We start from the raw sequence: 27,316 nt of genomic DNA, 5'->3' as shown, positions 1-27,316 counted from the left end.
ACGTGGTATTCTCGGTCTAAAATAATTTGCACACTTTAGGGTCGATTTTAATCTGCCGCTATCAATGGGTCTTTATCTGGTTTTTCGCCTCTCCCGGGAGATCACATGGGTTCGGGTGGATGCAGAGTGATAGAAGATTTGAGGTTAGGATCAGATCAGCCATGATCTTATTGAATGGTGGAGCAGGCTCGAGGGGCCGATTGGCCTACTCCTGCTCCTATTTCTTATGTTCTTATGTTCTAACAGGGTGGTAATGGCCTCAAATTGGGGTCGGTAGCCTTATCGCCCTGTTAACCCTGATGATTGGCCTGCTGTGACTTTCACAGGGGCCACCACTGGACAGACACAGCACCTACCTGTTTCAGACAGCAGGCCCCTTTCAATATGCGAACCAGTGTCCTACGACATACATTGGACCTCGATTGCCATTTTAGGATAGAACTGCTCGGGGCATGCAGCGTGCGTGTTCCGATCAGTTGCGCTGGCCGAAGAGGGCCTGGAAAGATAAGTTTCAAATGATGTCTGTCAGGCCAGGAAGAGAAGGAGTGTGTCTGCAGCTCACCGGTCAGATTCAAATGAGGCCCGAACCACAGCCTCTTCGCCACTGGCCGGCCTCCCAAAGGTCAAAACCTACCCCGTTAAACTTTAATGGATCAAGCACGCAATATAAACACACAGAATTATTCGGCCAATCGATCCAGGAGATGGTATGGCATTCGCACCTCTTCAGCAGCATTTCTCCCTCCTTACAAGCAACTTGATGCAACTGAATGGGTTAAAGGCGTCATAGCACTATATCCAGGAAAAAGGACTAGTTATTTAGAGCACTCTGAAGTGCCCTGCAATTTCACTTGTAGCTGTTAACTATTGTTGATGGCAATCCGCAGGCACATACTTAATCACAAAGAGGAGAGGTCCATTATTTTATAGGGCCAATTGGTTAGATAATACAGGGAAGCTTTAACTTCAATTTAACCTAAAATGAGCACCACACAGAGTGCGGCTATAATTTAATGAACGTGACCTACCCTGCCCTTCTGCCACCAGATTAGGAGCAGAATCTCTCTAATAGCTCCTGCTCGGTGCCCTTTTCCCCTGTGACAGTAAACAGTTGCATGACCCTGCTCCATTTCAGTCTCTGAGCAATCGTGTGGGAAGGCCTGCAAATGAATTTATCTACAGTACCTGACGCAAAATCTTTTAAATTAAAAGAAAATACATTATCAGCAAGGATGCCTACGTGAAGGGTGCAGACACTCAAAATGCTTACGGTATTAGGTGTTGAGTAGCTGAGCCATTAGAGCTGCTTGTGGAAAGTGCAGTGATCTGATAGGCAGCTGTTACCCCGAGTTTTAAAGTGGCACTTTCTACAGATCTAATCTATGGAATTAATCAGAGATCAATTTGCTGAAAAAAGACCTCTGAGGCTGACTCCACCATGCTCTTCACCAGTAAAGTTGTACTATACCTTTATATGTTGTCATTCACATCAGTTTTTACATGTCAGCCAGCGAGAAACCTCATGAATATTTAAGGCTCTTCCAAGAAGAAGCAAATTTAATTTGCTTAAGATTGAAACAACAAAAAAAATTCATATACGTTTTTGTATCTTTCAATGTTTATGAACAACTAGGTCCATAGTTTGATTGCAAGGGAAACTATGAGAGGGTTTTTCTTTGCATAATACCATCAAGTCAGAAATGTGACATGATTAAGGCTGTTCTGGCGGCACAAGGTATAAAGGGAACATTTACGGTTAATTTTCTACTTGCTCAATATCTCAATCAAATTCAGTATGCAAACTGCATGTCCCAAGTGCATTACAGTATTATAGTCACAAATTATTTCTTCAGATCCCTCAAATCATGACTTTTTCCCCTCTTACTTAAAAAAAGAAATTAATTCAGCTCAAGCTTCAGCTCCAAGAGGTAAGACAACCTTTGCTTGGCTTGGATTCAGACACCCTCGAGTTCACCCACGCGCCTTTTTTTTCAACCAGGACTTCGCAATTACACAAAATTTCACAAATTAATCACAGCGAACATTTGGAGGCCTCATGAGTCACACGCAGCACAGAAGCTGGAGTGCCCAGAGCGCTAAACATAGAAACATAGAAGATAGGAGCAGGAGTAGGCCATTCGGCCCTTCGAGCCTGCTCCGCCATTCAATGTGATCATGGCTGATCATCCAATTCAGTATGCTGTCCCTGCCTTTTCCCCATATCCCTTGATCCCTTTAGCCTCAAGAAATATATCCAACTCTTTCTTGAATATATTTAATGAGCTGGCCTCCACCGCCCTCTGTGGCAGAGAATTCCACAGGTTCACCACTCTCTGGGTGAAGAAATTCCTCCTCATTTCAGTCCTAAATGGCTTACCCCTTATCCTTAGACTATGACCCCTGGTTCTGGACTCCCTGGCCATCAGAAACATCCTTCCTGCATCTAGTCTGTCCAGGCCTGACAGAATTTTATAGGTTTCGATGAGATCCCCTCTCAATCTTCTAAACTCCAGTGAGTATAAGCCCAATCGACACAATCTCTCCTCATACGTCATTCCTGCCATCCCAGGTATCAGCCTGGTGAATCTTCGCTGCACTCCTTCCATGGCAAGAACATCCTTCCTCAGGTAAGGTGACCAAAACTGCACACAATACTCAAGGTGCGGTCTCACCAAGGCCCTGTACAACTGTAGCAAGACATCCTTGTTCCTGTACTCGAACCCTCTCGCTACGAAGGCCAACATACCATTTGCCTTCTTAACCGCCTGCTGCACCTGCATGCTTACCTTCAGTGACTGGTGCACAAGGACCCCCAGGTCTCTTTGCACTTCCCCTTCTCCCAATCTATTGCCATTCAAATAATAATCTGCCTTCCTGTTTTTGCCACCAAAGTGGATAACCTCACATTTATCCAGCTCTGCTGCCACTTCGCCAACAGTTTGCAGGCCGCATGCACTACTTTAAGCAACTCAGACTGACGTGCAATTTCAATGGCAATGAGGAGCCTCGATATCACCAGCAGTGATGTTAATTTTCTGCCTGATATAACTAACCCACAGCAGGCTTTTCATCTGACTCTGAGTGACAACATTTCAGAGCCACCCACCGGGCTCAGGAAACAGGGCGGGCCAATCAAGAAGGGAGCACAAGCAGCGACACCACCAACTCACCACTCAACTTTCCCAATGTTTATATGCTCACTACCATTGGAGTGAAGGCCAGTCAAAGCCTCAAGTCATTTCCATCGCATCCCACACATTCTTCTTCCTGTCCCTACCCAAATGTTCTGATTGCCTGCAGTCCTGTCCTCTGCTATACATAGAAAACTTTATTTTTCTTTTTTAAACAGCATCATGCTATTATCAGCTGGTGCTTCCTGGGCATTGTCTCATGTGAAGTGATTGCCACAGCATAGAAAACTTGGCTGACAGCATTATATTATAAAAAAAAATTATTTTTGACTGACAAGGGAAGAGTTCAATTTGGAGCAGAAGATTTAGCGCCAGCAAAACCATTAGTAAATTCACATGAGCAAATCAAGGTTGTCAGGCCCTAATGCTTGCTGCAGGTTAGGTTTTCAGCCCCTGATGTTTGCTCGAGGTTAGACTGCCAGGGTCTGAGGTTTCTCCAGATTAGGCTGATGGTTAATCAATGGTCCAGTCTCTGTTTGAAGGCAGTGCCCAGTAGAATTATTTTCTGAATTGTGTTTATATTAATCATAACTAATTTAGAGAGTGTACTTCTAGTTATGAAATTCACTGATGGTATCAAGCTATTTGCCCAAGTGACTGGTGTCGGGGAGATCGGAAACATTCTAAGTGATCTGGGCAAATTAATTAGATGGGCTAAGGAATGGCAAGTAGGATTTAATATAGAAAATGTAAAGTGATGCAAATTAATACGCAATCGATCATTCACAGACAATAATGAGAAAGATTTGGGTGTAACTTTAACTGGCAAGTTAATGAAAGGCTGCTGTTATTAAGGGCTGAATCTTAAAGGGTGGGTTGATGTCGAGTCAGAGGTTAAAATTCAAGAAATCTGAAACAGGAACCCAAGCCGCCTCGAACCCGTCCATTTCCGGTTTTAACGGAGGCGGGACAAGGGGCGGATGACCAATCCACTCATGGGAAGCGGGTTGGTCATTTAAATATTATAATGAGGATGCCTGTCTTCATTTTTATGGTCATTCTATTTTTAACTCGTGTCGGCCGGGTTTCCCAGGCATCGGGAAACCCGGCAGCTGAAAGGAGGCGAGAAGGGCTGAATCCGTAAGGTAAGTGTCTTTACAGCACTGCTTGTGGGCCAGGAGAAGCAGGAATGTTTCCTCCAGGCCCAACAAGGTACCCAGTAAAACCCCCTCCCCGGCAATCTGTCTGCTCCCCCCCCGCCGCCCCCCGACCACCATCGGACACCCCGACCACCATCTGCTCCCCCTGACCACAATCGGGCCCCCCACCACAATGGGGATGGCTGTCCCTCCCCCCGTGATTGGGACACCATCACCCCCGCGATTGGGACCTCACAACTGACCTATGTGAGCTCCTTGGCTTCGGCCTTGTGAAGTAGGCTTCCTGCCCGAAAGGCCTCCAGCCTGTCAATCAGGCTGCCTGTGGACGGGAACCCGACAGAAAAAAGTGTAAAGGAGCCCTGCAGTTAAAAACATCCCCTCTGCACGGAACCCGCCTCTGGGCTAAAATCCAGCCCTATGTCTTTGACTCGGAATGCTTCACAGGAGTTTTGATTATAAGTGAAATAGATAGTATTAAGTCTATATATCACATTGGTTGGGCTATATATGGGATATATATATATAAATGCAACTTTGATCCCCTTATCTTCAAAAAGACAATGGGCCAGATTTTGCGGTCAGCTGTGAATGAACAGTGCTCGCCATTCATTACGTTTACCTTTGTTTTACACTGCAGTTTGTGGCTATTAGACAGTCAAAACAGTGCAGCGCCCTCTACAGGGGATCTGGGATCTGCGTGAACAGCTTCAACCCGCCGACTTCCACATTTCACTCCAGCTGCAAGCGTCTAACCCCCTCGGGAGAGGCGGGTTGGCAATTAACATATGTTAATCGCTCAATTAGAGTGATATTTACACAGACTTTTGACTTTAACGTCAGATCCACGGGTTTCCCGGGCTTCCTGAAACTCGCCAGTGAAAGCAAGGTGAGAACACAGTGGCAATTGTGGGGGGTCAATTAATCTCAGGGAAATATAGCCCTGCATACTCAGTACTCACAGCGGCTTTCTTACCTGCTAGTGAGAAAGAATTTGTTGACAGTATTTTGCTGAAATTTTACTTTCTACACTTTGGAGGTTTGTTCTATCACATCAGGATGGGTGGTGCTTTGGTTGCCTTAGATTGGGCCTCTGATGAGGAGCAATATGACCAGCAGCAGCAGCAGCCCTGTAGCTGCACAGGAGAGAGGGGAGCAGCAGAGAGGGGAGCAGCAGAGGGGTGCAGCTCGCAGGAGGCACTACCCGCGAAACAGGGTCTACATGCTCCTTGACAGCTTCCTTGACACGTCTGAACAGCAGTGTCTCAGGAGGCTCAGGTTCTCACGCCATGGCGGTGGCAGACATCTGCAGCCTCCTAGAAGAAGGCTAGAAGAGGAGGAGGAAGATGATGAGGAGGAAGGTGATGATGGCAATGCATCCCGAGCTGCTCACATTGCTGCCTGGGATGCCCTTATTAATGCAAGGCAAGGTTCACTTAGGTAGCATCAGTGGACCCATAGCACAAGCACATGCAACACCCACTCATCCCTCCCCCGCCCCCCCCCACTACCCCTCCAATGCCACTGACACATAGCAGTCCTGCAAACAACCAACCGCTGCTTGAACATCCCCCATTGGTCCCCATCAATTCATGTCATCCCATTCATCATCAAACAAGTTAAAAAGTGACTTGCCACCCAACACCCAAGAATGGACAAGACAGGGAAGTGGTGCAAAAGAATAATATTTATTAAAGAAAGAATTAAAGAACAGAAACTTAACACAACATTTTCTCACACGCCCATGTGCATACCCTTTGGGAAATACAAAGATTTAGTCTTCCTTTTCCCACAACTGCTACGTGGTGCAACCCCTGTGGCTTCAGCAGAGGTAGAAGTAGGCTGCTCAGATCCCTGCTCTGACTGCTGAGATGCTCTTGGCCGATGTTGTTTGGGTTTTGGAGTCCGTAAGGGCCCCGCTAAAGACTGCTCCACCTCCACCTGTGCAGGGGCAGACTTGGCCATCGGGAGGCGAGGCAGTATGTGGGCTGCAGACGGAGGAGGGGCAACGGGTGAGAAGTGGAAGTGCTTTGAGTGGCGTCCCCACTTCTATGTCCCATTTTGCCATCAACCCTCTCATGGCCCAGCCGCATTTCACTGCTACCACTGTGCCGGAGGGCACTTTGGTGCAGATCAGTGGGGCGCTATAAGGCCAAGGCTAATGCATCTGTCAACCTATTTAAAGTGGCAGACATGTTGGCATCCAGAGTCTGCACGGCTGTAGTCAAGGCAGAATGGACTCATTTGATTGGAGTTTTGATGTTCGGTGGCACTGGCCACTCTATCCATGGAAGAACACATCATCGTAATGCCCTGTGACATCAATCCACTCATGCTTGAGATGGACTCCTCCATTCTCTCTACAATCGTGGTCAGTGTGCTTGGAAGGCCTGTCAGTGCATCGCACATTATCTGCTGTTGCTCAGTGATTCTCCCCTTTATTGATGGCCCCCGAGGTACAGCATCTATATCCAGCTCTGCAGAGCTTGGAGAGGGCTGTGCCCTCTGACACGGACTCTCCACAGCTGTCCCTGCCACCACCATCTGCTCTTGCTCACTTCTGAAGTGTGAGTCACCAGGGGAAAACCCAACTCTCTGTCTACGAGGTCCCACCAAAGTGTGAGTATCTGAGCTCATGCATGAGTCCTGTGGCGGTGCACCCTCAGAAGGATTCAGCTCTTCTGAGGAATCGTTGTCCACGACAACAGATTCTGAAAAAAATCACCAATCTTATCCATAAAATTGGCTATTTAATGTTCGAGATACCTGCAGCAAATTTTCCCCAGGTAAGCCTGCTCTTGTGTCCAAATCCTGGGGCTTCAGTTGGAGAGTTCACTTGCTGTGAAAAAGATTGTGTGCACAAGAGAGAAGCAACATGAAAAAGTAAATGATATGACAACCCACTAGGAAAGACCAAGGCTCTCTCGTTTCTGTGTGTATGGGAGTTGTAATTTTCACCGTGTTACTGTGGAATTATGATACGCTGACAGCACTGTCACAGCTTCACAAAAAATGTGGGTATAAGTGGTGGAAAAAAAATCAAAAACACAAAGAAACCATGGAAATCTACACCAATAATAGCTTCAGCATAAACTACAAACCAACTGTGTGAGTTAGTACAAAAACATTATAATGTCAATCAATAATGGGAATTAAACACCTTGGAGGAGGAAGGGAAGAAAAAAAGTTTACATCCATCTTAAGCAAGTGGTGTAAACAGAATTAAAAGTAATTGTGAGGCCTGCATCTTGCAATATCAGCAAGCTATATTTTTACTTTGTGTCAATCTTGTGCTTCAGTACATTTGCTGCATTACAGTGATGGGCAAAGCACCATTTAGGCTGCAGTATAGACTGAAGTATAGATGTGAAACTGCATTCCAAGCCCTGAACTACCAATGAGCCATGCCATTTTACCCAGACACAAATAGTTTACAATTATGGACCCATGAATATGCGTCCAATTGGCATTTTCATCATTTTTGGCTAAAAAAAGATACAAAAATTGGAATGAGGTATTGTAAGGAGAAATACACACTTTAATTCCTGCTGCCACGTGTGGCCACTCTTCCATGGTATTTCAAGGGCAAAAATGACATTGATAATGCCGCCAGTACTATTTAGATTTAGACCTTTATAGGGTGCTACGAACTGTCACGTCGTGCATCTGAATAAAACAATTTTTTCCCCCTAGGTATTATGGCAAGCTGAGACTAGTATGAATCAAAATCTTGTCATCTGTGTTTTAGAAAGGAAATGGCATCACTTCCGTGTTCTTTTTTGAAAAAAAATCATGCAGTTATTTAATTGGCATGAAATGTGGCATTTTTACTGCTGGCACCGAAATTGGTTAATGTAAATACTTAAAGGTCAGACATCAGATAAATCAAAGGTGGGTTGGAAACTCTGGGGCTGGGCGATGGAGCCGGGTCTTTCTGGAGGAAGAAGCACAAGTGTTCATTGAGAAGCTGAGAAACACGACAAGGAACAATTCCAAGAAAAAGAACATGCTTTATTTTTATTTAAGCAAACATTTCAGGTAATATGTTGCAAGAAGGTAAATTGTTAAGCCAGAGTAGTTGAATACTGTGCAAAAATGCCAGGGAAATGAGAGATGGAAACTGGGGCAGTGTAAATGGAAATCTAGAAACAGAGAACACACACATTCAGAATGAGCCGAACTAACAAAGATGGCTGGGATCTCTTGCAATAAATGTTGCACACAGTGCAAGTCTTAAACAGATTTGAAACATTATATGGTCAAGCGTAAACAATGAAATAATTGTAAAACAAAATGATTGCATGTCACAAATTGCAAGTGCAATTCATCAGGTAAGTTAATGTTTTCACACCTCTGGATGAAGTGTGGATCCTACATTGCTCCCTCAGGAGCCTCCCACAACTACTGTGAACTTCCTGCTGATTTTATTAGCTTTTATGGGACAGGCAGTGCATATGTACAGCCACATTCACACTACTCACACACCCAATACCAATCTCAAACATTCACATGTTCTTGTACTTGAGTGAAGAACTCCTGTTCACACTGCTGGTGATAGTAGGGTAACTCTCTAAAGCAATCAATCCTGTGTTGTACATTTCTTCCAGTTCATGCATATTGTTTCTTCATTATGATGACATATCAATGTATTTTAGGTTACTTGCCATTTTGCCAATGCGATTTTTTAAAATAAAAACTCTCCAAAACTTTGATAGGAAGCTCAGTTAAGGTAAAGGAGTTCTGTCAGCCTTGGCTCAGTTGGTAGCACTCTCGCCTTGGAGTCAGAAGGTTGTAGGTTCAAGCCCCACTCCAAAGGACTTGTGCAGGTAATCCGGGCTGGCACTCCAATGCAGTACAGAGGGAGTGCTGCACTGTTGGTGGTGCTGTCTTTCAGATGGAGAGTCCATGGTCTCAAACACATCATCGTAGACAGGCCAGGCTCAGAGGGAGAATCCTTGGTCTCAAACACATCATCGTAGACAGGCCAGGCTCAGAGAGAGAATCCTTGGTCTCAAACACATCATCGTAGACAGGCCAGGCTCAGAGAGAGAATCCTTGGTCTCAAACACATCATCGTAGACAGGCCAGGCTCAGAGGGAGAATCCTTGGTCTCAAACACATCATCGTAGACAGGCCAGGCTCAGAGAGAGAATCCTTGGTCTCAAACACATCATCGTAGACAGGCCAGGCTCAGAGGGAGAATCCCTGGTCTCAAACACGTCATCGTAGACAGGCCAGGCTCAGAGGGAGAATCCTTGGTCTCAAACACATCATCGTAGACAGGCCAGGCTCAGAGAGAGAATCCTTGGTCTCAAACACATCATCATGGACAGGCCAGGCTCAGAGGGAGAATCCCTGGTCTCAAACACGTCATCGTAGACAGGCCAGGCTCAGAGGGAGAATCCTTGGTCTCAAACACATCATCGTAGACAGGCCAGGCTCAGAGGGAGAATCCACGATCACAAACACATCATCATGGACAGGCCAGGCTCAGAGGGAGAATCCACGATCACAAACACATCATCATGGACAGGCCAGGCTCAGAGGGAGAGTCCATGATCTCAAACACGTCATCATAGACAGGCCAGGTGCAGAGGGAGCAAGGGAAACCCAGCTTCTCAAACAGTCAAATACAAGTCGTTAGTTTGTGCCCTTAATACAGACATAGAACACTTTGCCCAAATGAATCAGGATAGTCAGAAGCAAATCCCTTCAGCTGGTAAGTATACTTGTATTAACCACTACACAATTTACAAGTATGCTTCAAAGTAGTAACACATCTCTAGGCTCAGATGACATTTGGGTTTCATGCTTTATTTATTATACTGTCTGAAACCCTCGGTGTCACTGCCTAGTAAACACTCAAGTTGCTGTGTGGGTCGTAACATTCCATTTTAAAATGCATTGAAACTCCTATGTCAGGCTCCAGTTATGGCAAAGTACTTTATAAAATTATCAATACTGGACTCCACACTATAGGAAGGATATTGAGGCTTTAGAGAGGGCACAACACAGATTTACTGGGATGCTGCCTGGTATGAGAAAATACAAATACGAAGGGTTGAAAAATTAGGAGGATTTCATTAGAACAATGGGACGATATGATAGATGTGTTTAAAATTATGAAAGGATGGGTAAAGGTAGATAGAAGGAGACTGTTTCCAGATTTTGAGGCATCAAGAACAAGAGGCCATAGATGCAAGAGTAAATGCAAGAGGTTTAGAACAGAGAGTAAGCGAAACCTCTTTACACAGAGAGTGGTGAGGCTGTGGAATTCACTTCCAAGGTTAGTGTTTCAGGCAAAACTACGTCAACATTCAAGATTAGATTGGATTATTGGAAGGAAAAGGGAATAAGGGATCTGGGAACATGGGGGTCATTTTGACTTTGGGCGATAGTGCAAAACAGGTGATATCGGCTAAGCCGCTCGTTATACATCTCTCCCGATCGGGAGAAATGGATAATGGACAGCTGATCCGATATTGACCATTTTACACTATCGCCCAAAGTCAAAAGGACCTCCTTTAGGCCAATTTGCTCACATGGACGATAAATGTTGATACGGATTGGTTGGGCCAAATGATCGGTTTCTGTGCTGTAATTCCTATGTATTTCTATGTGCATGCACACACTTTGTACAAACCACATAATAAGCCCAGTTCATTTTTAACATCAATTTATTCAGGAGCAAAACTCGATTGATCTTCTCTCAGTTTGAATTTGTTTTGAAGTAACGTTGCCATTGTCAAAACAAATAAATCACATTGCTGCGACGTCACCAACATAAACTATACTTGCTCTGTTTGCCCAGTCAAACAGAGAAGACATCAAAGCACAAGGGGGCAGACATCCCACATCAGCCTGTTGTCAGTGATAATTACGAGTTCTCTTTGCTCTCTTTGACAAGAAAGTGACAGATGCATCTCTGCACTCAAACCCAATGTAAAAAACAGAACAAATGCCCAATTAAGAACAGTGACCTTCAGGATTACACCAGTTTCTTAGAACAGGAAATTTTATAAAAGTGTCATATTAATGCTCGGAATGACTTGAGCAGTTAGCATATTATACCACATTGAAAAATACATTACTAAATGTTTGCCTTGCAGTGTCTGCAGTTTATGGTTCCTAGTTTACATTGATTCAAGAGGCCTATCCAACAGTTCTAATTTTCAGCTTTGAAAACATTTTTATACTTGATAAACCATAGAGATTTTTTCCAATTTTCCTCTTTATTTACAGTGTCAGCTGTGGCTCAGTGGGTAGCACACTGAGTCAGAAGGTTGTGGGTTCAAGGCCCACTCCAGGGACTTGAGCACATAATCTAGGCTGACACTCCAGTGCAGTGCGGAGGGAGTGCTGCACTGTCGGAGGTGCCGTCTTTCGGATGAGACGTTAAACCGAGGCCCCGTCTGCCCTCTCTGGTGGACGTAAAAGATCCCGCAGCACTATTTCAAAGAAGAGCAGCGGAGTTATCCCCGGTGTCCTGGGGCCAATATTTCTCCCTCAACCAACATAACAAAAACAGATTATCTGGTCATTATCACATTGCTGTTTGTGGGAGCTTGCTGTGCGCAAATTGGCTGCCGCGTTTCCCACAGTACAACAGTGACTCCACTTCAAAAATACTTCATTGGCTGTAAAGCGCTTTGAGACGTCCGGTGGTCGTGAAAGGCACTACATAAATGCACGTCTTTATTTTAAGGCATCAGGAAGGGTAATTTCGAAAGGATCACAGCACAGTGTACAACTTTCACCTTGATGTTGAAACTCTGCAATTACAGCAGATTTGAGGTCTGAAAATTATTCTTAATCAAAGAAGGATGCAAAGTGCATTGATTTTATATTTGTTGATAATGTTAATTTTGCTTGTTTTAATTGACTTGTTAAAAGCTTTGGGGAAAAAAGTGAGGTTAGCAGAAGGAAAAGATAGTCAGAACACAGGATGTAAATTCCTTTGGAAGTTCGACTAGCTTTCCGATTTGGACAAGAAGGATGAAATCAGGAGAGGGGGAAGAAAGCAGGTGCTTCAGTCATTCTGAACACAGCTGTGCTTACCCCAGGACACACATTTACTGACCAATACAGACCTTCCTGGGCACCTCAGAGGAGACCTGTCTTCAGCACCTCTGCCTCACAAGAGGAGCAGTCATTAAGCTATGCCATCTGCTCCAGGCTGACCGGCAGTCAAATTCAACAACAGGGATAACTTATCCCACAGCTGTGAAGGTCACCACTGCATTAAACCTATGCAACTGGATCCTTCCAAGCCATCATAAGGGCCTGTGGCAGGTTAGCTAGTGTGCTGTCCATAGATGCATCAAGCAAGTGATGAGCACCATGTTTGCAAGGAAAACCGTCCTTCTCACTTTCCCCATGGAAAGGAGATATTATCAGTTGGATAGACAGCAGAACCTTTACTGGATAGCAGGGTTCCCAAGAGCTCAGGGCATCAGCGATGCCCTCCACATGGCCATCTAGGCTCCTCACATCAATCCCAAAGGCTTTATGAACAGAATGGGCTGCCATCCCATTATTGTGTAGATGGGGTCAGATCATAGAAAAATCATCATGCAAATCAATGACCATTATTCTGGAACTACCTATGATGCCTGCATCTTGCACCATTCTACCATGCCTGGATTATTCGAAGGTGAAGAAAGACTAGACCAGGAGAGCGCTACCCAATGATTCCATTGAAAAACTCTGAGCAACAAGTGAACAGAAATATAATAAGGCACTTGCCTCAACCAGAATTAGTGTTGGGCACCCCATTTGGGATCCTCAAAGATTTGGCTGCCTAGATCAATAGGGAAAGTGAAAGAGTCCTACTGTATGCTCAACATACATGTATCAAATCCCACTCACATCTCACTCTGGACTTCACTGCTGTCTAGTAGCTCTCTTTCTTCCAATGCATTATTTCAAAATTGTTATCCTTATTTTGAAAACCCTCTATGGCCTTGTTCCACCTTATCTCTGCAAGTTTCTCCATCCCTACTACCCAGCTCACACTTCGTATTCTTCTGAGTCTAGACTACTGTTCATCGTCTTCTGCCCTCTGCTTCATCCTTGAAGGCAAAACCTTCAGCCAACATGACCATGCAATTAGGAATTCTCTTCCTAAACCTCTCTGCCTTTCCATCTGTCTTTTCATCTTGAAAGCCTTCTCAAGCCTTTGGTCATCTCCCCTAACTCTTCTTCCAGTTCCTGTTCTGTGCTCAATCCTGTGAACCAACTTGGGACATTTTGTTATATTCATATAGAAAATATGTGGAGCCACCAACATCCCATTATAAACATGCCATGCTTCACTAAGTTGCCCCAACAATACTTATGGCTCAGTTTTGATCCATACATGTTGTCATGTCCCAGGCTCCCACACTTGGCACGACAGAATCCATTACTTTGTTACCTCCAGATTCGACTATTCCAATGGATTCCTGGCCAGGCTTCTATCCTCTACCTTTCATAAATTTTCAGACCATCTAAAGCTCTGCTGCCCATATCCGATCCCGCACCTATCACTCATGTGCTTCCTGGTGTGTATTGGCTCCCAATCCTCCAATGTCTCAAATTGTGTTTAAATCCCTCTCTTTCTATAACCTTCTCCAGCCCTACACACCCTCTCCCCTGAAAACTCTGCATTCCTCCAACTCTGGCCTCTTGTGCATCCTCCACTCTCTTTGGCCCACTATTGGTAGCCAGGACTTCAGCCATCTAGGCCCTACACTCTAGAATTCCCTCCCTAAAACTCTCTGCCTCTCCATTTTCCTCTCTTCCTTTAAGATCCTCCTTAAAAAGTACTTCACCCATCCTAACACCTTCATTGGCTGGGTGTCATTTTTTTCTGATTACAGCTCTCAAGTGCCTTGGGATGCTTCTCTACATTAAAAGCACGATGTAAATGCAAGTTGTCATTGCTGTTGTTAAAGGCATTTCGTTGTCTTTGTGTAGTGATCAGAAGTGAGAAGCCCAGCTGATTCTTTCCCCCCTTCCCAGCCTGGATAAAATTATGGCCAGCTGTAGTGCTGTCACCATCATTCCAGCTGAGATCTCCAAACGTGAGACTTTCCCGGTCAACACAGCTCAGCCCCACTGCAGGTGCAAGTCAATAATGCTGCAAAGAAAGATTTTATCACAGTGGTGCAACTTCACTGAGCTATCAGGGGCGTGAACGTTGATCAATTTCTTTTTTTTTTTTTTAAAGGGCTGTTTAACTATCTCGGTGGCATTTTGGCACAAATTGATATAATACTATGCTTTTGGCGAACACAAATGGTTTACCACATACATTGGCATGAAGACCGTGCCCCTCAAGTTCTGTAAATTTGAAGTACATTGACTTAGCTAGTTGAACATTTTAGTTCACTCCTTACAGAAATGCCTGGCCGAAACAAATGCGTTTTGCTTTATTTTGACTTCTCTCTTTAAATGTTGTGTTAATAAATTGGGAGCTTTGAGAATAAAATTAAATGAGTGTTTTTTCTCCCCCTATTTGTTGTATGCTTGTGGTTAAAAAAAAAGTCTGCATTACATTTAATAGAATTGGCAGCACTCGCAGGTCATTTTTCATTCAAAATCTCTTGCCTGCCATAACCAGAGCTTGCAATCGCTGTATTGAGCACACTGGGAACATTAATATCGTTAGTTTACAGCTGCTCTGTTCTGAATGTAGGTAAAACTTTACTGCTCCTAGAGTACAGACACTGTGCACTCTGTGTGCTGATGTTCTTTATTACTTCTGTCTGACAAAGCACAAACTCAAACTTGAAAATTTTAAATTGGTGTGAAAAGGTTTAGGTTATTCTATTAGCTCCCAGGAGCTCTGCAACTCAAGCAACAACCAAAGAACAATGGCCAGATGTATGAGAGATGTGTTTATACTGCTGGCGTGGTTGTAATTAGTTTGTGCAGCAGGTATAAGGCCGTAATGGCTGGAGGGAAAAGGTTCACCACTGAGGTGTGGCATGGGGAGTTACTTATTAGGATTGTGCGGGTAATGTGATTTCCAAATAAATGGTCGTGTCATTTACATACTACTTGATGAGGAAGGAGGGCTACATAACAAAAGCATTGCAGGTGCACCAGAATTGTCCTGGATTCTCCCACTGCTGAAATACACACCAATATACACAGCCTTGCATTTTGCCATTTTTTTCTGTCTGCTGTCTATTCCGTGAAAAAGTGTAACATCCCCACCGACACCTGGGAATCCCTGGTCCAAGACCGCACAAAGTGGAGGAGAAGCATCCGGGAAAGGCGCCGAACACCTCGAGTCTCTTCGCCGGGAGCAAGCGGAAGCCAAGCGCAGGCAGCGGAAGGAGCGCACGTCAACCCAAGCACCCTACCCACCCACCCCTTCAACCACTGTCTGCCCCACCTGTGACAGAGACTGTAGGTCCCGCATTGGACTCATCAGTCACCTGCGAACTCATTTTTAATGTGGAAGCAAGTCATCCCCGGTTCCGAGGGACTGCCTAAGAAGAAGAAGAAGGAATTAACTTATGTAAATACTGTCAGCTGGCAGTGCACCAATGCAAGTAGAACACAAGCAGGCTGGTACAGTACCAGTTTACAGGTAAGCTTGCGAATGGTGGTAACAATATCATTGTAGGTCATTTCAGATCACTGAGCAATTTAGTTTTTCAAGGTTCACATGATTTGATTTTGTTTTGCCTATATTTTTTAAATTCAGAAGGGCCACTGCCCAAAGTACAAGATCTACCAAGGTTGAAAAGAGTATAGTGGAAGTAAATTAACTAGCAGCCAGAAGGCAAGACCAAGCTTGGGTTCTAACAGCCTGTAGATTGTGAGAAGGGAAAAGTGTTGGAGGTAAGAAGTTCTACAGTTGTGGAAAAAGGAGATAGCCGCAGTTAAAGAGTCTTTATTTGAACACCATGAAGATTCAGGTAGGAAAAATGTGTAAGATGGTCAGGCGTGAGCCACGGGTCAGTGGTACCACTCTCGCCCCCCGAGTATAAAGGTTGTGGGGTCAAGCCCCACTCCACAGACTTGAAAACATAATTTAGGCTGACGCTTCAGTGCAATACTGAGGGAGTGCTGCACTGTTGGAGATGTTGTCTTTCAGATAAAAGGTTAAACTAAAGCCTCTGAAGTGGATGTAAAGGATCCCATGGCAGATAAGAATCAGGAGAATGAGTAGGCCATACGGCCCCTTGAGCCTGCTCCTCCATTCAATAAGATCATGGCTGATCCTTGACCTCAACTCCACTTTCCTGCCCGATCCCCATATTCCTTGATTCCTTATTTAAATAAGAGCAGCAGAATTCTCCTAGTGCACTGGTCAACATTTATCGCTCAACCAATACCAATGAAACAGATCATTTGGTCATTTATTTTAATGATGTTTGTCGATCCTTGCTGTGTGCAAATTGGCTGCTGTGTTTCCCTACATTACAAAGGTGACTGCAATTCAACTTCATTGGCTGTGAAGCACTTTGGGACATCCTCAGGTCATGAAAGGTGCTATAGAAATGCAAATTCTTTCTGTTTTTTATTCACAGAATAACAGGAGCATGAAAGGAAAATTCATAGGAGCAAAAGCAAACTAGTATTGATAAAACAGGAAAAGAAAGGTTGCGACAGGGGCAATTGGTGGCGATCATTCTGGTATTATATCCAGGGGTGTAAGACAGGTTCAAGACAGAACCCTCCTCCCTAGACATGGAAGCTATTTTCAAGTCTTTGATGGGTTTGGGTGTTCTAGAAAATTATTGACGGGCATGAATAAGTAATGAAACACAAGACAATTTGCCCATAAATAGTATGTGTGTAATAAACGTGGACAAATCCCATTTGTGCCTGAAGACAGCAGAAAAACAGTTTTGCATTTTCTTTTCCGTAAGATTAAAAAAGGTGTATTCAAACAAATAGGCGTGAAGACACCGAACAGTTATTCTCCTTCAGTGATGCAATGCCACAAATGAAAGCCTTTTTTAAATGATTTGTAATCCGCACGATTGTCTTTTCATTAAACGTTCAAATGTGCAGCTTCTTGTTCCTCCCTCTACCCAAACTGCAAGTTTCCTCCCACTGTAAGAACAGCTGACAGCTGGTCCGAGAGAAATCGCATCTGCCAAAGAAGCACATCACCAATTAATAGGAATCTCTTTATTTCACTCTGCTGCATTTCGGCCAAGGCGACAATAAAGGGATCTGCGAACCTGGTGGGAATGTCGCTTCTTGCTGCATACGAATTGGGTCACATGCGCCATCTCATTTGTATAACAACAGTTGTCAAGATGCACTGCCGGTGATGTAATGTGTCATGTGAGTGGAGAGGGCAATGAAATGAGAGGAAGGCTGAAAGCTTTTACAGCTGCAAATGTTTTTGGAAGAGAAAAATGAGGAAAACATTTAGCTAGGCATTCTTTAAATGTCCAAGTGTCAGATGAATCTTCAATACATCCTGTATCTATTATCTGCTCCAACAATGAAGCAACATAAAGCAAAGTCCAAAAAAACAGAATAATCATCCGTTACTATAATTTTCAAGGTGCTGGTACCACAGAAACGGTCAGGCTGCATATTTACTAGTCATATTTATTTGTTCGACAAAATAATGTAGCGGACCTGGATTATTCTCTTTATTCCACACATGAAGTTCTTCTTTATGGTGGAATACCTCAATCCTTTAACAATGCAATTATCCTTTTCCCTAAATAACAATCGCAACACAATGACAATTGTGATAATCAACGCAGAATGGCGTAAGATTATATCAATGACTTACATAGATAGTTGGGGGAAAAAGGTTGCATTTCCAGGACAAATGGCAGGGTTAATACTATTGAACAATATTGTAATTATCTGAGCAATGAATGTGCCATCTGTAGTTATATCCTGACATCCACACATTGTATTGCACTTCCGAAATGTCTGTTTCCATGGCAGATTTTTGGCAATTAAGCAAATGGAGGGCATACAAACACATGAATACAAAACACAGTTGCACACTATCCATTATATTTGTTTTTATCTGCAGCCTGCTGAAAATCTCAGTAGAAGGATTTAACCAAGCATTTCTTAAATATATACTTTTCACGTTATTGTGACTGTGTTCCAAGCAGCTGATTTATTTGCTTTATTACCTTCGTAAGTTTTTACTGTTTATTGTATCACAGGTTCTAATTTTTTTTTTACAACACCTGATGATTGGTGAGCATCATTATCACCTTCAGAAAATGTGCGCGAGTAGCCCAGTAAAGCACACTATTACTTTTCAGTAAAGTTCTCTTTTCCTATTAGGTGATGTTATTGCGTTCTTCACCTTGTGTAAAATCCTCCTTCTTGTCACATTATGGAAATATCCACGACAAAACTTACAGTGGCAGAGCTCCATGGTGTTGAAGCAAAAATTGGCAGTGATAACCAAAGATATAAACCCCAAGAGCAGAATGCTCATTAACACAAAATAAAATGGAATACTGTGTATTTTGTATGAAATTTTAAATTGATTGTGCACTCAAATAAGTGACATTCTCAAGGTTTACATGATGTGATGTTCACACAGCTGGATCTTTTCCCTCCTGGTTTCTTGAGCCATGCTAACTCCTCAGAGCACACTTCCAGACACAATATTATTTTCTATGCAAGTCAAAGTTGGAATCTGAATGTGTGTGTGTGGCACATCTCAAAGAGCCTTCAAAAGTTGCCTGGGAGAGTCTGGATTCAGGTTTAGGATATAATAGCACCAATGTCACCAAGTGGTCAAAATAGTGATGTCTGTGATACTGTTTGACCAATGTGGCACAGATAAGCCTGACTGAGAGCCACTGGCGCTAATATCAGTTGCACTCACTGTTAAGTCTGTGTGTTCCAGTTATATTTAAGGTCAATTACTGACACAGACTACAAGAATAACTTTTCAATAGGTCTTTACTATTCGGAGGTTAGGGCTGTACTACCCAGCAAATTACTACACAGCACTTATATACCGGTGTGGTCACCACCGGTATTACCGTATACAGCAGCCAGAGAAAGTAGTACATCTCTTAAGGTGGAACAGGTTTAAGTTCTCTTAAGGTGGAACAAGTTACATACACCACACTCACTATGCTGTTCCAGGTGCTGCGTTACTATGACCCCAGGAGGTCCATTCCAAGGCCCAATCTTAGAACAAACTTTTCCACTCAACAGATTCAACCTCACGCCTTATTCTTGTTGTAATACATAGTAGGTTAGTTCCTTCTGTCATGCATGAGTGCCTGGAGGCAGTCACTGTCCTTTACGTGGGAACATCAGTAACAGAGCAAAAGCAATGAGTACCTGCAGTTTTGTTTGTCCTGCCTGAGGGTAGGTTGTCTCAATAATGGATCTTCACTTGCCTCTATTCATCTGCCAAGAAACAGATTACTTTGACAGTCACACTCATGCAAGAATATGGTCAACTGCCTAATCAACAACAATATCCTTGTTAAACTGACAGAGAAAAAAATGCCTGGAAAATGGTTGGTTGTCATGTTCCAACACATCAGCTTCATGAGAGACCATCCTAAGTCGGCGGAATCTATTAACCTTACTGTGTGAATAGATTTTTATTTCTATTCAATAAGCAAATGTTAAAGCCTTCCTGTATCAAAAACCTGTTGTATTTTAAGTTGGCGAGAGCTCTCACTTTACCTTTCTCTAACTGTCATAAGTAAATGTTATAATTTGTGAGTAAGATCAAACTATTTACACTTCTCACACGTGGACATTTTGTAACAAAAATTGTTGCAGCACACAGATAAGCCAATTTTTCAAAGTTGCCCAGTATGAGATACCCCAACAACCCACCTGCATTTAATACCAGCTTGCATGTCCAAGTACTTTATAAAGCAGATAGAGTGGGGTTACTCAAAGCAACAGGGGTACCACCATCTGACCTTACACAGCAGCCAATATGAATCTGGATATGATGCAGACAAGCACAGCAACTCTAATGTAACCCAACTATAAAAGCAATGGTGCTGCTGGAGTATTGGCAGAGCCGCACTGGATTTTCCAATCATGGCAAATCAGCATCCAAAACGGGAAAAGGTGCAGATTATCACCGGACTCAATGGAGCCATTTGCTGACAGGCCCTGTGGCTAACTTCAGCTCAGCACTGTGCCAGATTTAAACCCTGCATAGCAGGTCCCCTAACTAGACGTAGAAAGTACTTTGCATTGAACCTTCTCTTTGAATTAAATTCTCTTGTAATATGCACGTTTACAACACTGTAAACAAGCGTAATGCATGTTTCTGCATTAACTGCCCCCCCCCTCCACCTTCCAAAGAGACAGCTTATTGCCATGGTGCTCAGAATACAGATGGCCAGATAGGTTTTACAAGTGCCCAGAATGTTAGCATGGTGAAAACACGTAATAGGAACTTTTGGCCATCTAGTATTAAAATCAAGCCTTGTGACTAATGTCATTTCACAAAATTATTTCATTAACACTGGCAAGAACAGCTCAGACCCTATAAAAATCTAACACTGTATTCAATCAGCTTACTTTAACAGAAACAACATTTTAAAGCAAATAGACTTTCATTCTTTTAAAACACTGAATCCAAAGAGAAATCTTTTTATTGAATTTATTAGAAATATATTTAGAAAGCACATTGTAAAAAGTCTGGACTGAAGTAATGAATAAACCAGGATCCAAAAATGTGGTTTAGGTGTTATCCTTTTCCTGGAGTTCTCAGAAAGATATTGTGGACTGGTCCCTTTGGATCACTTTGTGGTCTGGATTTTATTTGTGGTTGAAGGGTTAAAATTCACTGTTTAGTATGTTAGATGCATGGAGGATTTGCAAGCTCCCACTGATAAGATGAGTGGAGAAATCCTTTTCTACCTCTGCCAGGTTTCCTCCCCCTGTTGTTGTGTGTGATTTTACTCCTTGTTCTTGCATTTTACGTATTAACCTCCCCCCTCTTTACATTCTCTGAAACCTTCCTCACTCATGAAAATTTCTAATATTGTTGGTAATATCTCCCAAAGTACCAGTAAAAAGCTGTAATAGCTGAACCATCTGATGTTTCTGCAACTGTGGTCAGCATAAGCCCAAGATAACCATTAAAAAACAGCTGATGAGTTGCAAAGATCCCTATTATATACTTCCAATAAATGCCGAACACACAAAATCCAAGTGGTAGTACTTCCCAGGATAATCCTCACTTCCTGTCGTGACATCGGGAGTAGTTTGTTATAACTATTATAAATGCCTGGTCACATGCACACTAATGGAATCCGGCTCCTCGTAAGTTCAGTACATCTTCATGCTAACCACTAAGGTGCAATACAGTCTACTCAGGATGCCTTAAACCACAACAGAAAAGCTTGAAAATTTAAAAAAAAGGTTTATCACCTTACCCAACCTTCATTCTATATTGTCAGATTAATACAGTCAAGGGAAATTATGAGATTGCCAACATTTTAAAATATTACCCTAACACTGTAACAGTCTTTTTATAGTATGAATACCCCTGAAACGTTCAGTTTCTCAAAAACTGTGCAGGACGTTGGTGAGACCACACCTGGAGTATTGCGTACAGTTTTGGTCTCCTTATTTAAGGAATGATATACTTGCATTGGAGGCAGTTCAGGGAAGGTTCACTAGGTTCATTCTGGAGATGAAGGGGTTGCCTTATGAAGAAAGGTTGAGCAGGTTGGGCCTATACTCATTGGCGTTTAGAAGAATGAGTGGGGTTCTTATTGAAACATATAAGATTCTGAAGGGGTTTGACAGGGTAGATGCAGAGAGGATGTTTCCCCTCGTGGGGGAATCTCGAACTGGGGAGCATAATTTCAGAATAAGGGGGCACCCATTTAAAATGGAAATGAGGAGGAATTTCTTCTCTCAGGGGGCTGTGAATCTTTGGAATTCTCTTCCCCAGAGAGCTGTGGAGGCTGGGTCATTGAATATATTTAAGGTGGAGATGGACAGATTTTTGAATGATAAGGGAGTCAAGGGTTATGGGGAGTGGCCAGGGAAGTGGAGTTGAGGCCAAGATCAGATCAGCCATGATCTTATTGAATGGCGGAGCAGGCTCGAGGGGCCAAGTGACCTATTCCTGCTCCTACGTCTTATGTTCTTATGTTCTATGTTAACCTTCATTCCAAAAGCTGTCCTGTGAAAATGGACAGACAAAAATATTGATTGCCGTAGTTATGCTTTGACAGAAATTTTTCAGATCGAATGCAAAACATACGTCTCACATTTTGCTTTCATTGCCAAATCCATAGATTATTAAACAGAAAAGTAATTTTCTTTCAAAAAGAGATCTCTCACTTTGTCCTCTGGTAGTAATTGATTGATGCCATACATCTTACTTCAATCAAAAGGGAGGGATGGGCTGTGAAGTGGCCTTCTCCACAAGGCCACACTATGCTCGACTAAGTAGACAGGAGCACAGTTGCACTTTTTTCTTCCTCTGAATTGACATATCTCACTCTATCAAAGAGCTCTAGCATGTGGTTATGTCAAGAATAAATAAAACTCACTCCCAAAAGTGGCAAGTAGGTTTGGCAAGCCTAACATCATAATATATAGGTGTTACATTGGTATACATTAGAATTCTTAAATTTATCTCTAACCAGAATATAAAAGACACTCTTACCTTCTTAGTGTTCTCATTACCAACTGTTACTGCAGCACTGCCCAAGACAATCTGACTGTAAAAAGTAACAAATTAAATTATGGTGAAATCCAACCAGTAAAGTTGTTGACAATGTCAATATTACTTTTTTTATTATTAGTTGATAGCAGTTGCCATGCTTAAGAAAACAAAGAATTTGAGCTAGAACAAAGGCACTTTCCCAGGGAAAATGGGATCGGTGTTTTAGACACATGCACATGACAAAAATGTCAGCACTTTTCATTCTGAGCCAGGTAACAAAGGTAGTTAGAGAACCATAACTGTTCATTATTCACTTGGTTTTTCACTGTGTTCTGTGTAATTACAGATCAGTAAAGTGTAACAAGCTCAGAAGGCTTCTTCTAGTCGACTGCCTGAAAATTGTGCAAATTAACACAATTAAGCAATTTTCCTTCATTAAGCAACTAGTCATTATCCTGCTGCAATCTGGACTCACAGACTGCCAAGCAGGATTCCCCTACAGCTCTTTTCAAATTATCAGCGCCAACATCAACAGCACTACAAGCTATCTCAGGGATCAAATTTACAACGACAGAGCATTTTAATTACAGTTCTAATAAAATAAAACAGTGCCACCCTCTAGTGCTGCATATTAGTGAATTGTGCCTCAAGGTTTGCAGTTATATGCACCATGCTGCAATCCTGCAGTTCCATTAGCTTCTTAGTGAGCTACTTTGCTTTCTACCCCTAACCATCATTGTCACAGAGCTTTGTCTGTCCATTCAGTAGTCATTGACCCTAACCGAGAAGTCCATCTTCTGTAAGCCCACTCAATCATTTTCGTGCCACAAACTACTCCAGTGCCCCACCTGTCCCCTCCAAAAAGAGGTAATATATTAAAAATAAGTTGTTCCTCAAATAAGCTTCAACAAATTAATGTGGCTATATTTTTATGAAGAGCTGAGCCCATAGAAATCATATTGCAACTTGTACTGAATTTGCTTTATCGTTATCTAATGATGCGTTTATCTGCAGCAGTGACGACACTTCAAAACTAATTAACTGGTTGTGGTGCGCATCAGGATGTTCTAATGCAGCAAAAGGCACTACATAAATGCAAGCCTTTCTTTTTTCTTTAACTGTAGCATCAGCGCAAAAGCTGTAAATCTGCACTCAGGGCTTGATGTGACTCTGGAGCGAAGCGGAGTGAAACTCGCTGGAGAATAGAGTCTCACTCTGTTTCACTTTGGAACCCGGTCTGTCCCTAACTCTGGGTTTCCACTACAAAACGTTCACTCCAACAGTATGGTTGTAGCGTAATATCACATCGTGTTTAGAGTATGTGCTGAAGTGCTACAGCACATTTGAGCTTTCCTCCAGATAAGATCCTATGAACAGGGTTTTTCCTCTTTTACCATTCTATCTGCATTCATAAATAGTGGCCATGCCAGGGTGAATTGGCTGCATGGTTCAAGTTCATTTGTAATAAAGGAGAATCAGTGTTCAACATCTGACAAGTAGCTGCCCAATCACTTTGACATCAGAGAAGTAGAGTTATTGGAACATTTCTGTAAAGTTCTAAAATAAAGTCCAAGGATACCACTTTTCATAAAGAATAAGGAAAGCAATGTGTATCTTCCTACAGTGAAACTCCAATGAACGCTACTCTGGTTTGCAAAGAACTGTTATACTTGGATCATTACTCTGGTTGGGACATCATTTCTATATGTTGCAGATGACTAGCCAACTTGCAAGAATTTATATCACAGCAACAGTCATTCAGCAATTGAATCTAAACAAAAACAACAGTAAACTTTTAACAAGACATACTTTATAGAGAGGTGGTTCGACCTCTAAAATATGATGAGTCTCCAGGTGAAACTTGCACAGACTGTTGTTAATGGGCTTAATTTTAAAACTGACTGGAAAATATTTGTTTGGATCAGGATTTTGTGCTTACCTGTTACATTTGGATCTAAAATTATGTAGAATGAGAATGAATGGGAAGTGGTTTGGTACAGCAGGGTTCTATGCTTGGAACCGGAATTCTGTATAACAGGAGTGAACAGGAAGTGCTTTACTTTATTCTATGGCTGGATCAGCTATATGTTTATCCATAGCTTACTACCTAATAGACATTTGCTTCAAAAAAATCTGGTTTAAGTTCTCAAAGGGTTAATTGCCACCATGATTTTTTTAAATCAATTCTATCATCTTGACTTAGATGCAAGGATTAGGTGAATAGGTTCACGAGCTGTGTAACCCAGATGCTTATAGAGATATTAATATGGCACAAGGTTTGATATTTGTGGTTTTGAATCTCAATTTGATCATTGCAAAGGACCATCAGTCAGTTTAGTGAATTACTTTTATTCCAGCCAAAGCAATGCGGGCACGGACTGAATGGGCCGAATGGGCCCCTTATGTGCCGTTATGACTCTACGACACAGAAAATTGAAATAAGGATGCTTGCTGGCAATACAAGATAGCTGTTCTCCGATACCCAGGAGGTGCTAATGCAAAAACTTTTATATGGAACCACTCAGTTGTCATTTTCCAGTGACTGCTCCTGTGATTCTGTGGAATGTTTCATTGCACGGCACAGTTAGAGGCACAACAGTACTGAATACTGACACATTGTGGGCGTGAAATAAAAGTCGCAAAACGCATAAATTTAGAAACACATGCTGGGGAGAACTAGCAATAAAAAGGGACATTGCCAAAAGTGAATCAAGGCTGGTTAAATTAGAAAGAGAGCAGTACAAGGTCCCACTATCGTTTAGCACCTGGATAAGACAGGTATGTGTTGTCATTATGTAAGCCACTTCATAATGTGATTTCAAAGCAAGACTATTACGGTTCAGGAACACTCCAGGGTGTGACTAGAGCTAGACATATGTAAAATATACAATTTCCAAAAAAGAGTTGCTTTAACTATCAACACAGTTCACAATGTCCTGGGTCAGGAATCTACCCCCCATACCAGACATAGCCAATGGCCTAGATTTTACGCTCAGTAGCGACGGAACGGCTTTTGCCATTCACCTCGCGGACCACTGCCCACAGACTTTTGCGGGCTTGTCAGCGCAGATTTCCACTAACCCGGCGTCTTTTCCGGCGCAGCACCCTCTACAAGGGATCTGTGGTGTCTGTGAATGGGGCAAGCAACAGCGAGGCTCATCAACCAAACAGATTGGTGTATCCTCACTGAGACACGCAGGCCTAGAAGTTGGCCTGAGGCGCCCAAGCGGCGCAAAGTTCGCCTGGGCGCTGGAATTTGCGCCGCGATCGCCACATTAGCGATCGCCGCAAATTCAGTTGAAGTGCCTCTAGAGGGAGACGGGGTGCGGCTCGAGGCGCTGAAAGTGAATTTCGCAGTGCTACGTGCCGCAGCGCCACACGCTGCGGCACGGCACGCTGCGGGACTGCAGGCCTTCCTCCCACTGTTAAGGGGGAGGGGCCTGCAACAGCGCGAGCCCCGATCGCGAGTGCCGGCAAAAGAGCCCGGCACCAAGGAGAAGTGCCGGGCTCTCGGGAAACAGCCGGCAATACCGCGGGGGGTGGGGGGGACCAGGAGGCCGGGGACGGAGGTGCTGGCAGGCGGCTGCCGAAAAAGCGGCCGCCCCGCACCTCCAGCTTAACTTGTGCCTCTGCCGGCGCAGCAAGGCCCTGTGAACCAGGTGCAGGTAGCGAACGGCGCTACAGTGGCGTTCGTTACCAAATATCGTGATCGGGGCGTGAATGGGGCGCTGTGCACACCGATGACATCATCGGTGGTGGCGCAGTGCAAAAGGCTAACGCCACCATTAGTGCCCCTGCTGAATATCGCGGGAGGCGCAGCCAGTGGCGCTACAGCCACTGACTGCCTCTTTAGGCACTAACAGGTGGCGCTACTCACCCAATTTTTCCCCGCAGAGTCCAAACCAGGAAGTATAAAGTAGGAAGTATAAATTAGATTTAAATGATATCAAGAAAGTGAAATAAAGATTGGGAAATACAGATAGGATTAAGGGAGAGAGATAAAAAGACAAACAGGAAAAGTAAAAAAAAATGATTTAAATCTTTTTTTTTTAAATCTGCAACATTAATTTTCTACTGAGAGAATGAGACTCCACATTTTAAAAAATAATTTTTCAGGCCAGAAAGGTTGTTCAACAGTAACTACCACTTATTTCGGTGTTAAAAACTCACTTACTCCTAAATGCACCGACCTTAACCTTTTCAGCCGTTTTTAGCGCAGAACTAATGGCCAAAGTACCCCAAGTTCACGCCATTACAATGATTTCAGTGCCGGCTCTATCGGCAAGAACTGCAACAGCAGGGTATCTCTGACAGCAACTTCAGGATTTCCGTGTTTAACTGCGCATGTACAAATACCAGATTTACCCTGGAATAATGGCAAGCGCTGATAGCGTCACCATTATTATTACAGCAAAATC

General features: G+C 43.2%; 1 long non-coding RNA gene across 1 annotated transcript in view; it reads right to left on the bottom strand.

The window, feature by feature from the left end:
• The window catches only part of LOC147102863 (uncharacterized), a 111,961-nt gene that overhangs the window by 49,797 nt on the left and 34,848 nt on the right, over window positions 1-27,316 (bottom strand). The window contains exons 2-3 of the long non-coding RNA XR_015073180.1: window positions 22,899-22,953; window positions 19,580-19,648 (exon numbers count right to left, since the gene is read on the bottom strand). This is a non-coding gene — a long non-coding RNA (uncharacterized LOC147102863). The remainder of the gene's footprint in view (window positions 1-19,579; window positions 19,649-22,898; window positions 22,954-27,316) is intronic.

This window comes from Somniosus microcephalus, chromosome 21, assembly GCF_052327205.1.
Source record: "Somniosus microcephalus isolate GS21.2 chromosome 21, FLI_Smic_1.0, whole genome shotgun sequence".
Taxonomy (NCBI): Eukaryota; Metazoa; Chordata; class Chondrichthyes; order Squaliformes; family Somniosidae; genus Somniosus; species Somniosus microcephalus.
The sequence above is the reverse complement of the archived record's forward strand: the minus strand, read 5'-3'. Positions and strand labels throughout refer to the sequence as shown.